Raw genomic sequence first — 13,092 nt, forward strand, 5'->3', positions numbered from 1 at the left:
TCCTCCTCCATAAGTGCAAACTTCCCATTCTTTCTTAATTAAAAAAAAAATTGCTTTTTATCTAAATAGCAAAATGATAGCTATTATTTTTTAATTGATTTTTTTTAATCAAAGAAAGAAAAGCAGAAATCTAACCAGTTGTTACCTTTTCCCTATCTACCACATGACTCTAGGCCTTCATTTTCAAACCTCCTTTCTGCTGGCAGTTTGTGGCGAATGTCTGGGCTGCCTGTCCTGCCGCTCAGGGCATGGGCAAAGGTCCTGGGGCTTCAGAGATTGGGGAAAGCTCTCTGGTGCTGGGCAATGACATCAGGAGATCCTGATGCAGGAACCTGGATCCCCAGCAGAAAGTGACTGTTTCACCCCATTTGTTTTGAGTTTCCACCACCTGTTAGTTACTCAGCTTCACTAACAGCCCTAATTTGCATGTTATACTCTGTTTATTGAGCTTTACTATTGACAACAACCTGGACCCACAAACTGCTTAACTAAGAAAAGTCTGAACAAAATGAACAAGTCCCAGAACAGGTCCATGCACTAACTGGATAATTACACATCCACTCATTGGAACTGCCACTTCCCGCGCCCCCAGTCACCAGAACCCCCTGCTGGGCTCCAGTAACACAGTAGAGCTTCGGCACAACTGCAGGACGAGAAATCCCAAGGGCCACTGTGATCCACTTATAATTTCCCTCTGCGTGGAAGAAAATATTCAAGACCTATATCATTCACATACTTAGCAATGAAAACAACTTATTTTTGCCCTACTTTCTCAAATTGCTTGGAGGTGAAAAAATGTTAAACGGATAATATCTTTCAACACTGAATTGATTTCTCAGCTTAATTTAAACATGGAAATTATGTGCCAGATGGCATAATCAACATGTTCTGTTGAAAGATTGCAATTTTATTCCTATAAGAAAAAATAAAATAAGCATTTTTCCACGTGGTCTACTCAGCAGGAAGGAAATTTTATACACACTGCCTCCAACAATGTCATCTTTGACAAGAAAAATGACAATAGCTTTGAATGTATGAACGCAGCCCTTTGTTCCACCCTGCCACAGGCCCACATGGGAGGAAAAGGAGCAAACAGAATCATCATGAATGCAGTAAAACTTATCTTAGCACTGCTGGACATTTAAAGGCTTTCAGAAAAGCATTTCATTTCCAATCATGTCATAACTGTGTTTCACTCAATATCCTGAGCTTCATGCTATAAAATCGGAATATGCCCTAGTGCTCCCCTCCTGGGAGGTTGTCCAGAAATCTCCGAGTCTTGGGAGAGATGGGAACTGCCTGTTTTCACAACCCATTCTGTTTTATGTGACATTCCCACTCCTGCACGACCATAAAGCGCTTGGCCAAGGAGCTCAGTCATGAGCTAAAGAGAAAAGCATGATGTTTACGAAGAGGGACATGCATGGTTCATGGTGCAAACATCTGAGTGTGGAGAAAGGTGGGGCGGGGGAGAGGAGGCAGGCACAGCCCAGCGACTGACAGGCGACCGTGTTCCTGCGGGGAGAGCAGCACTGTTCCCACGCATAACAGCTATTGCTAGGGAAGAGAGGCCGCTTCTACTTACCATGAACAAACATTTAATATTAGAGCAGATCCTTGGAATCAAATGTGTTCCAATAAAGCAATAACCTCTCAGTCTATGCTTTATGGGTTCAGTCAACACTCATAAGGTCACAGGGGTAAGTTCTTCTTTCAGCTCCAGGTTGAGACTGTTCCCTCTAATCTTGAAAACACCTGTATTTTGATGCCTCATCAACTCTAGGCACCTCTGGCCCAAAAATGACACCCTGCTTGGCAGTATTTTGCTAAAATATGTTTTCCAATCTTCTCATATAAAAATAACTACTGAAGATGCATTCACTTATCATTCAAATGCATCTCAGAAAAACTATATTATGTTTATTCAGGCATCTAAATCTTATTCTGGAGTTTCAATTTTTCCCTTCATTCTTATGATTACATACTCACCACCATATTCTCCTACACAGGATTGCACGATAGACCATCATCTTTGAAGTTTACTAGGTGTCAAACAGATCACTATTTACACATGGTTCAAAGATGACAAATCACACAAGTTGACACGTTAATCACTCTGTACCTGCGATGTTACAAGTTCCGCAGGTCTGGGGTCAAGTAGAAATTTTCTAGGTGTTCCAACCATATTTCTATCCCCACATCAATGAAAATAGTATGAATCAAGGAAATTTATTTTCAAATGGTTGCTTTTTAGCTTACATTCTAGAATAAGTAGCCCAAATAAGTGGAACATGGGGTGGAGGGAGTAGCTTTTATTTATCAAACAAAGCAACAGAAAAGCCGCACTTCAGGAAGTGAGCAACATGAGGAAGAATGAGGTGCAGAGACCGTGGAGCCTGTGTCCGGAGCAAGGAGAGTTTCCATAAGGAGGTCTCGGCATTGCTATCGAAGGTGGTGCAGGGTCGAGGGTTCAGCTCATCAGAAGTCTCTGGTTAGGAGTTAGGTTGTGAGGTGAGTCTGAGCCCAAGTGTAGGGTTTGGGGTGCGAATCTGCCATGGGAAAAGGGGCAACAGAGAGTCTTCTGCAGAATTTAGAGCAGTCGTTCTCCATTTTTTCCCTTGGAAGGAAGAGTGAATGCCTGCTCCACCCTCAGTTCTTTAAGTACCATCGTGTTTCTCAGATCCTTGCGTCACTTTTGCACTCTACTTATTTTGCATCTGAGTGATATGGAGTAGTCTGTGTCCTAGTGTTGACTTTTCCCCAGGGCAGAGCCTGAGAAAAGACTTGGGTGCAATGAGGACTGAGAGAGAGAAAGGGGAGGCAGGGGAGGTGGGCAGAGGGTGCTGAGCTGGCTGTGTGGATGGAACTGAGCTCTGCTGAGATCCGACTGGGAACCAGCTCAGCAGAAGTGTCCTCTTGAATGAAGCCCAGAATAATCATTTTCCTTAACAACCCTTCACAGACACACTGAGGGTGCGGCACAGCCCTCAGGGGTTTCTGGCGATGACCTTGGTCTGAGACCCTGCGAAGGGCACGTTCCTGTTGCAGAGACAAGGATGGGGATGAGTGCCAGGGCCATGGCACCCTCATCCCACAGGGTCTCCAGTCAGAGAGGGCTCCATCTGAGGGGAAGCCCGCCAACAGGCAGCACTGCTGAGAAAGGCTGGCCTGGGCCACTGGAGAAACAGTGATTATCTAAGCATCAGATGGTTGTCGTCTATGATCTGGATGTAGGTACGGAGCCAGCTGTGGCTCTGAAAACCCTGCAGGACAGTGGCTAGAATTCCAAGTGTGAGGATCAGTTCTGTGGTTCTGGACTGACCTGTGGTTTCACATGAGAAAGACCCACAGCTGTCGAGGAAACCACAAAGGTCTGGGAACGGCAGGCAGAGGTACATAGAGCCGCAGAGCATTCTGCAAACCATCACAAGGAACCACAGGGAACATCAAGGCGAAAATTCATTCCCTGGCTGGGAACTTCGTTCAGTCACTCAGACGTGTCCGATTCTTTGCGACCCCATGGACTGCAACACACCAGGCCTCCCTGTCCTTCACCATCTCCCAGAGCTTGTTCAAATTCATGTCCATCAAGTCAGTGATGCCATCCAACCATCTCATCCTCTGTCATCCCCTTCTCCTCCTGCCTTCAATCCTTCCCAGCATCAGGGTATTTTCCAGTGAGTCAGTTCTCTGCATCAGGTGCCCAAAGTATTGGAGCTTCAGCTTCAGCATCAGTCCTTCCAATGAATATTCAGGGCTGGGAACTTACTGACTGTTTAAAGTCAGGGAATCAGGCTGCTCAGATGGGGAAGGGGGTCTCCTAGGTGTCAATTCCACAAAGAAAGAGCAGTTGAAGCCTACATTTTTATTTCCCATTAAGGCCAGTTAAGAACATAATACAGCAGAGGGGTTATTTCAGAATATGTCATTGTTTCACTTTGGATTTGGATCCCATTTTTACATCTCTATAGACATTAGGAAGGGATATATCTTTGCAAACTTTGAAAAATACTGAAACTTTGTTAACAGACAAGCTTTTACAGGAGAAACATTCAAATAAGGAAAAATTTCACTACTCCAGCTTCAGCATTTGGCATTACCACCAAGTCCACCACCTAGCAGACAGTGGCCAGAGCAAGAGGTAGCTGCCAGGAGGAAGGTCCACTGAGGGCTGTGGCGTGTCCTCCCAGAACCCTTAGACTCCCTCTGCTGGCAGCTCCTTCAGAGTCCGGGAACAGGGCATCGCAGAACTCCACAAACAGAATTTAAGGTGAACTTTCAAGTCCCCAAACAGCTCCATGGCTAATGCCTGACCCCTCTGAGACAAAAGTACCTTTTCCTCACTGAACTGGAAATATAGGGGCAGGGTTTTACTTTGTGGCAAACTCTAGCACAGCATTCTTAATCATTCTTTAAACTAGTCCTTAATATTATAATTTTGATGTTAATATTTATACATCCTGTCAGAGACAGTGTTTAATATTCAGAGTGCAAAAAGACAAAAGTTAATTCTTTAATTATAAATTGTCTGCTCTACAAAAATTAGGAAGACAGAAACTGAATATCTTTGCAAAGGTTTAGAACATTTAAAATTAGGGAGAAACTTCAATTCTCTGACTTTAGCTTCTTTTTTTTCCCATTATTTGAATTGTTTTATATTTAATTCATTTATTGTTTTTAATTTATTTATTTTAATTGGAGGCTAATTACTTTACAATATTGTGGTGGTTTTTGCCATACATTCACATGAATCAGCCACGGGTGTACATGTGTCCCCCTCCTGCACCTTCTTCCACCTCCCACCTCATGTGATCCCTCAGGGTCCTCCCAGTACACCAGCCCAGAGCACCCCGTCTCATGCATCAAACCTGGACTGGCGATCTATTTCACATATGATAATATACATGTTTCAGTGCTATTCTCTCAAATCAAAATCAATATCGTGAAAATGAGTATACTACCCAAAGCAATCTATAGATTCAATGCAATCCCTATCAAGCTGCTGCTGCTGCTGCTGCTAAGTCACGTCAGTCGTGTCCGACTCTGTGTGACCCCATAGACAGCAGCCCACAAGGCTCTGCCATCCCTGGGATTTTCCAAGCAAGAACACTGGGGTGGGTTGCCATTTCCTTCTCCAATGCATGAAAGTGAAAAGTGAAAGTGAAGTCGCTCAGTCGTGCCTGACTCTTAGCGAACCCATGGACTGCAGCCCACCAGGCTCCTCCATCCATGGGATTTTCCAGGCAAGAGCACTGGAGTGGGGTGCCATTGTCTTCTCCACCCTATCAAGCTACCAACAGTATTTTTCAGAGAACTAGAACAAATAATTTCACAATTTGTTTGGAAATACAAAAAACCTCGAATAGCCAAAGCAATCCTGAGAAAGAAGAATGGAACTGGAGGAATCAACCTGCCTGCGTTCAGTTTCTTTGGCACCGTTGTTTAAGTGCCAAGCCCCCTCCCCCCCTCCACAGCCCATGGAGCCCTTTCCCACAGCCCATCTGTCAGTGTGGCCGTGGCTCCTGCCCATCCCTGCAGCTGCCCTGACCTTGTCCTCACCCGCCGCCGTCTCTCGTTGACACACTCGAGCTTGTGCCATTGTCCGCCCCGTGATCGGCGGGACTAGCCCTGACCCAGCACATTCCTGCCTCCCTCTGGACACACCCAGTGCTCCTTTGATGCCCTTCCTGCTTTCTGAGGGGGTCTGGGCCCCTCTGACCCCCAGGGCATGAACCTCCACCTGCTGCCCTCTGCAAACAGAAGGAAACACAGTCCCCCAGGCCAGCAAGACACTGGGTCACCCAGGGTCGGCCAGACCTCTGCTCCCACACCCACTTGCCCCTCACATCCATCCCCTCACACCCACACCTGACCCCTCACACCCCCCACACCTGCACCCCACACCCACCCCTCACACCCCCCTCAAACTTGCCCCACACACACGCGCCCCCCCCCCCCCCAACCCAAGTCACCTTCTCAACCTCCCGGCCCCTTCCCCGTCTTGCATCATCTCACCAGCAGAACATACGCTCATCCCGGTCAAGGGTCTTTTCTTGTTCAGCCACCATCAGGTTTGGGTGCCAAGCGCTCATGATGTGGCCTGTTTAGTGAACCAAACAATGAAGGAGTCAGCGGTGCGGTGAGCTGTCTGGGACTGTGCTGGTCACCCCGCTGGACCCCCTGTGTCCAGGGCCTGGGCCTGTGAACATTTCCACCTCAGTTCCATGTCCCCGGCACCAGGCAGGCCTTCACTCCTGGCTCTGGTCCCAGAGGCAAATGAAGGATGAGTGGAGACAAACACGGAGGTGATTTCAGCAGTCCAGGAAAGAGCTAAGTGCCTGAGACACGGCCCCAGGATGGCTGGTGGAGAGCGAATACACTATAGATATTGCAGCAGTAGAACTGAGCATCTTGGTGAGAAGCTGGGAGTGTCTCCAACAGCAGGGCTACAACAGAATGCCACAGATGGGGCTGCTACAACAACCCACGCTTACTCCCCCAGTTCTGAGGCTGGAACCCGAGACTAGGCATCTTGCTTTCTTCTGAGGTCTCCTCTCTCCTGGACTTGCTGGTGGCCACATCTCACAGTGTGTGTCTGTATATGGACAGCAGTCCTTGGGAATTAGGGCCCCACCAGTGACCTCCTCTAACCTTAATTACCTCCTGAAACATCCATCTCCAAATACCACCACACTGGGGTGAGGCTTCCACATGAATTTCTGAGGAACATGATTCAGTCCATAACAAGAAGAAGACCCGTTTAGGTTAAGAAGCATCTATAATGATTTCCAAAATGATATGAGTTGCCTAATTGTTCTTCGTTGCTATTACAGATGTCTGATTTATTTTATATATTAAGGACATTCAGTTCAGTTCAGTTCAGTCACTCAGTCGTGTCCAACTATTTGCAACTCCATGGATTGCAGCACGCTAGGCCTCCCTCTCCATCACCAGCTCCTGGAGTTTACTCAAACTCATGTTCATTGAGTCAGTGATGCTATCCAACCATCTCATCCTCTGTTGTCCCCTTCTCCTCCCGCCTTCAATCTTTCCCAGCATGAGGGTCTTTTCCAATGAGTCAGTTCTTTGCATCAGGTGGTCAAAGTATTGGGAGTTTCAGCTTCAGTATCAGTCCTTCTAATGAATATTTAGGACTGATTTCCTTCAGGATGGACTGGCTGGATCTCCTTGCAGTCCAAGGGACTCTCAAGAGTCTTCTCCAACACCACAGTTCAAAAGCATCAATTCTTCAGTGCTCAGCTTTCTTTACTGTCCAACTCTCACATCCATACATGACTACTGGAAAAATTAAGGACATATGGTCATTTTAAAGGGCAGGAAAACCTTCTGTTACTTGAAGAGCACGATCTATAGACTAGCTTTACAACATAGGATCCCTCAACTTTCAAACCAACACCTGCAAACCTCTTCGAGCCAGTTTCTGCGTCATTTGGATGAATGTTTCTAGCGTCTCCACTCCTTAAGTACCTGAACCATCACCACTGCCTCTCAATTCCTCTTGGAAAGATTGGGAAGTGCTGAGGACACCATGGTCCCTATGGAAGTGCCAGTTGAAGGCTGAGGGTTTGAAGATCAGAGCTTGCACACCCCAGATGGGACAGCATCAGTGATGGAACCAGGGTGCTATCCCCAGAGGCCCCTGCACCTCCTCTCCTCCTCCCATGAAGCACACACAGGCCACGTCTGTCCTCATGGAAGCCCCTCTTGCCCCAGTCTCCAAGACCTCCATGTACCACACTCCACTGTACCAACTGCTGGGGCAGAAGCAACACAGCCAAGCACTCCTCTGCTTGAAGCTCCATCACCCTCCAGCCTGAGGGGCCCTCCTGTACCTCTCCTGGAGCCTCCACTTCCCCAGATGCTCTGTGCTCACGATCACCCTCAGGACCCTTGCTCTCAAGGTCACATCTGTGTCTCTAGCTCTGTCCTTGCCCGGCAGCTCCAGCTTGGCCTTCATCCATGCAACACCTTCAAGCAGGATTCCTGATGGTCCCCTCCAGGCATCTCCATCACCATCCTCGGCACCAAATTCACTCTTAATAATGATAATAATACCCACTAATACATATATGCCTATTAGAGGCAAATCCTGTTCTCAACAGGAAACCTGCTCATTTTTAAGGTTTCATGTATTCTGCTCTGGGCTTCCTTTGTGCTTTAGTTTCTTAGGAAATTTCCTTCTATAGACAGAAGGAGCATAATCACAGGACAAGGTCCCAGCTATGCTCCCATCACAGACCTCCCACCAGTTGGACCACGGATGCTGCAAGTCTGCACCTGAGCAACTTTGCCCCACCTCCATGAGAGCCATGCTTCCTTCTCCGCGAGAGGATCAGCTGATGGAGATAATTCCCACAACAACTTCAAACCCAGGAAAGAAAGCCCACAGGAGATGCTGTCTCTCAAAACTGCAGTGGGGAAACTATTCAAACACAACCTCAAGAACAGGCTTTGGTCGCAGATGCAGGGGGTCTGCGATGTTCTGGTCCACTCTCCCAGCCCCCCTCCACCCCACTTCCAGCCCCGGAAGACACTCAACGACCGGCCCGGTCCCAAGTCGGTGGGCACAGGGTGGTGGCTGTAGACACGTGTGTCCCTCCATCCCAGCTGCAGGGGCGTCTCTGTTGAAGGGCTCAGGCAAGCGGCTCAGTTTCACAGCCGTCAGGACTCTGGGTAAACATGCTTGACTGATTAATGATAACAGCTCTTAAACCCCACAAACGTTTCCAGTACCCAGAAATGTTTATTTTTTATACTAAATTAAATTCATTTTTCCTCTCACTCCCTCTAAGGAAAATGGTGACAAATTTAAATCCAGAGTGGCCCACTCCCCTGGAGGTGGCCTTCTGCCATGACCTCTAATCAGGCTCTGGTTTGGGTTTGTCTTTCAGCAGGAGGCGGGGGAGGGGGTTGAAGGGCAGGAAGAGGAAAGTCCCGGGCAGCGCCCTGAGCCCACCTCTCCAGCAAGAAGGAACTTGATGAGTATTTCATATTTACCACGTACCTGGTGAGTAATTAGATGGAAAAGGAGACAAATCCTTCAGGAGCAACTGCCTTGTGCCAGACACCACCATGCTGGAAACAGAAGACGTGGTCTCCATGGCTGACGATCGGAGGGGCTCACGTGCCCAGAGCACCGCCAGGCGGAACCAGGGCTTCACATGCATCTCTCGGGTCCCAAAGCCCATTTCCATCTCTGCATGTTTATCCTCACTGCCTCCAGTGAGGAGGGCAGCAATACACTCTGACTTTTACGGTGACTATTTTATTTACATAAATCATTCTGGTCTGGTCATTTTTCTGCTAAGAAATTTGTTCCCTCTTGGAAATCTATATTGGACTAGACAGTCTTTGTGGTTCTTTCCATGTTTACCCGCCCCCAGCAGTTCCCACCAGCTGCCCACTGACCAGCAGACAGATGCACTCGGATAAGCACTTTCCTCCAAGGACTGCCTGGCCCTGCACGCCAAGCCTCTATCTCCAGACTCAGGGACATACTCAGCGCCTCCAGGAGCTGAGACAGGACAAGAAATTCAGATTTTTTGGAACATCATTTTAAAATACTGAGCTGAAATAAAGCCATGGTGTGTCAGTCAATTTCTAAGGACAATCAGACATTGCTTTTTTCCAGTTTTTTTTTTTATTTTAGTCATTGACGAAATTGTAAAGGCACACACAGTTCCATAAAAAAAAGGAATATATACAGCTTAGCTGTGAATTATGATCTTCATGGAAAGAAGATATGTGACTTGCTGCTCAGGAAGAGTCGTCGTAAATGTTGGGCAAACCTTGACGTCTCTGATTTTTTTCTACATGTTAAGCACAGGCCTGGATTTCCTTCGCTTCTTAAAATGTGACAATTTCCTAAGTTATGTAGACATGAGGAAGGCCGGCAAGTTGGACTGGTTGCTCTTCACTGAGCGCCCGGGTTCAGGATGGCGGCTTAGCCAGACACCACCCGGCGCTAGGTGGAGACGCAGGAGCGAGAGCAGAGGAACCACGCGAACGCAGGACTCGAGCCGAACTGTCAGCAATTGCCGGGAGAGAGATTGCATTTCAGTACCTTGTCTCCCATCGAAACAAACAAACACTTGCCCTGATGTAGTAAATACTGATTCTTGGAGTTAAAGGTTCACTGGAAGAAGCCCAGGCCTTCCTCCTGGGGCATCTCAGCAAGGTGAACCCGTGAGCTTGGAATGCTGAGCTCCCGCTCATTCCTCAGAGCCCAGCAGAAAGGCCGCCTCCTCCAGGAGGGCCTTCTGGATCCCCATGGGTGCTCTGTGCAGGCTCTCCTGCTATCTTAGAGGCAGACCACTTTCTGCCCATCATGGCAACTTTCTCTGGCATTTGCCTGCGGGAACGCACGGCCCTGGTGGAGGCGACCTGAAGTACCAAAGACAGAAAGCTCTCCTGCCTCCTTTCTTCTAAAGACCCTCCTCTCATGGCGCCTAGCTGATGCTTCTGACATTTGGTCAGATGAGGGTCCTGAAGCTGGGTGCGTGGGCCTCTGCCCTCCACAAGCCCACTTTTTGAACTTAGTGCAAAAAACTGGGACAGTGATGTACAGAATCGCGATCACGGTGAAGCAGTGCAGAAGGATGGGACCTCGTCAGCAGCACTGCGGTGCTTGAGCAGTGCTTTGCTGCCATGACAAACAATCCCAGACGCTTGGAGCTGACAACCGTGGTGCCCCTCTCTGGCTCTCGGGGTCCCCATCCTGGCTGAGGCTCTGCTCCACCCAGTCCTTCTCCCAGGACCCGGACTGAAGAAGCTGTCTTCATCCAGAACAAGGCAGACGTCCTCCAAGAGGGGAAGAAGGGGACAGAGCCGGTGATGGCCACTCGCTGCCACAGCTCCCATGTAGAAACAAGCCTGGGCAAGACCAACCCCAGGGGGACGGGGAGCCCATCGCAGGGACCGGAGGACTGTCACCCACCACGACCTGTGAGGACAAGCCACTGAAGCAACTCAGAAGGAAACTAGCCCAGCAGGCTCCTGCAGAGTCTTACTGAACACAGTCACTATACCGGCTGTCGAGTTCTAGGCCTCAGCTTCTTCATCCATGAAATCAGAGCCATGTGGTCTTGAGTCGAGCCCAAAGACTTGCCATGTAGTTATCTGTCTCAGTGTCTTATCCAAAGGGCAAACACCAATGTCGTTCCTGTATTTCTCACCAAGTGTGGCGCGTGAGAACACTTGCTGAATAAATAAGTTCAACCTAATGAATAACACACTTCAGTGGGAATTCCTTAGATGACTTCCTGGGAGCAGGTTTGATGGCCTCGGTCATGGCAAAGACGGGAGAGAAGAGGGAGAAGAAACAAGGAGGTGGCACTCGGGGGCCTGGGGATGCCCGGCTCATGGGGACCCCCAAGGGCAGCTCCCTCTCCCCTGGGCTGGACCCCAGATTTCCCCAGGGCTGAAAACTGCTTAACTTACTAAATGTAAAGGCATGTATATACAGAGAGAGAAACTAATGCAAATGGAAGAGGTTTCTTTTTTTCCCCTGTTTCTTATTTTGTGTAGGAAAACTGGGTAAAGAACACACCCCCAAACCATAAGATTTCAATTATTGTGTAGGAAATGCTGCAGCATTCTGTGAAACGGGCATTCGTGACTTTACTGTGAAAATGAAACGATAGCCTTTAGAACCTAACAAAATAGCTGATTTGCCAAGAAAATGTTTCCAACAAAAAGGACCCCTCCAGGAAGAAAAATAGCCAGTGCTCAGGTCCCCTTGACTCTGGGTTTGTAAGGTGATGAATTATCGGTGTTTTAAAGCTCTCCTATATTTATGATAAATGCATGGTATCCTTGCTTCAACAATGACAAAGCATCGTTTGGATTTCACGCTTCATCCTCAGCTGCAGAGACGGGCATCGTCTTCCACCAGCCCTGATCCATCTGTGAGTTTCCTCCTTGTTTTAACAATTGTAGTCCATAGCAATGCCTCAGTTATTTCACCCCTTGTTGTAAAAGTAAATCCAATGTGTAGATTCACTTTCCATCAAGGTAGTGTGAAGGTGACCCAAGGCTTTAGTGTGGATTGAAATTAAATACAAGTAGACGCACAGCACAGATAAAACCCATCAAAATAACAGGGGCTGCTTTGTGAGTTCAACCAACATCGTGTGACTGTAAAACAACCCTTTTTCTTTAACTAATTTCAACATGATGAGCTGCAAAACTCCAAACGCCGTAGTGAAACTTGAGAAGTGAAAGAGAAAGCCAGTGAGGGAACACGAGAGTCAGGTACAGACACACAGCCCTGAAGAGTCTGTGGTCTTCCAGCTCTCCTACCTTTAAACCAGTGACTGAGCATCTCAGAAACACACTTAAGGAAATGAAGTTCTGCAGTGTCACTGTCCACCCCTCAGACACCTGTCCTCAGGAGAAGCCAGCCCTTGCTTTGGGGTGGGAAGGGCCCCCGGTCCCCGGCTCACGACACACCCACTGGCTGCAGGCTGTGCCCCCACAGGGAGGCCGCCCACCTGCCTGACACTGTGACTCACGAGCATGTTCTAATTTTTTACCAAGTGTCTGGAGCATTTCTGTTTCCAGCGGCTACTACTCTGTATGTGAGGGACAGTGAGAATGTTCAGGAAGCTTGGGATTTAACACATAACGCAGCAGAACTTTCAAGTGTTCCTCCACCACTACACCCATGAGCCGTGCAGCCTGGCAGCTCCCGGGCAGGGTGGGAGGCCCGCCGGCAGCCCCAGCCTCAGCGCCCCCAGCGGGCTGCAGTTTTCCTTGGAGGCGGGCCATCTCCACACCGCCCTGCAGCCCCTTCCAGCCTCCTGCACTGCGCTGTGTCCGCGACCTTGCCTGGGGCGCCGGGACGGATCTCCTGCCACTTCCTGCATTCTGCACAAGCTCTAATTGAAAATTTGGGTGGCCTTGCTTATTTATTTTCCTGGAATGCAGTAGGTTATATTTTCATGGCATTTTCTCAGCAGTTCAGTGTTTCCATTTCAAACTAGGACAATGAGAAGAAAAGGCAGTCCCCGTCAGCAAAAGACGACTGTGCCCCATTTGGCTTTGCAGGACAGTGTTTATAAATTGCAACTA

The sequence above is a fragment of the Dama dama genome, chromosome 7, assembly GCF_033118175.1.
Source record: "Dama dama isolate Ldn47 chromosome 7, ASM3311817v1, whole genome shotgun sequence".
NCBI lineage: Eukaryota > Metazoa > Chordata > Mammalia > Artiodactyla > Cervidae > Dama > Dama dama.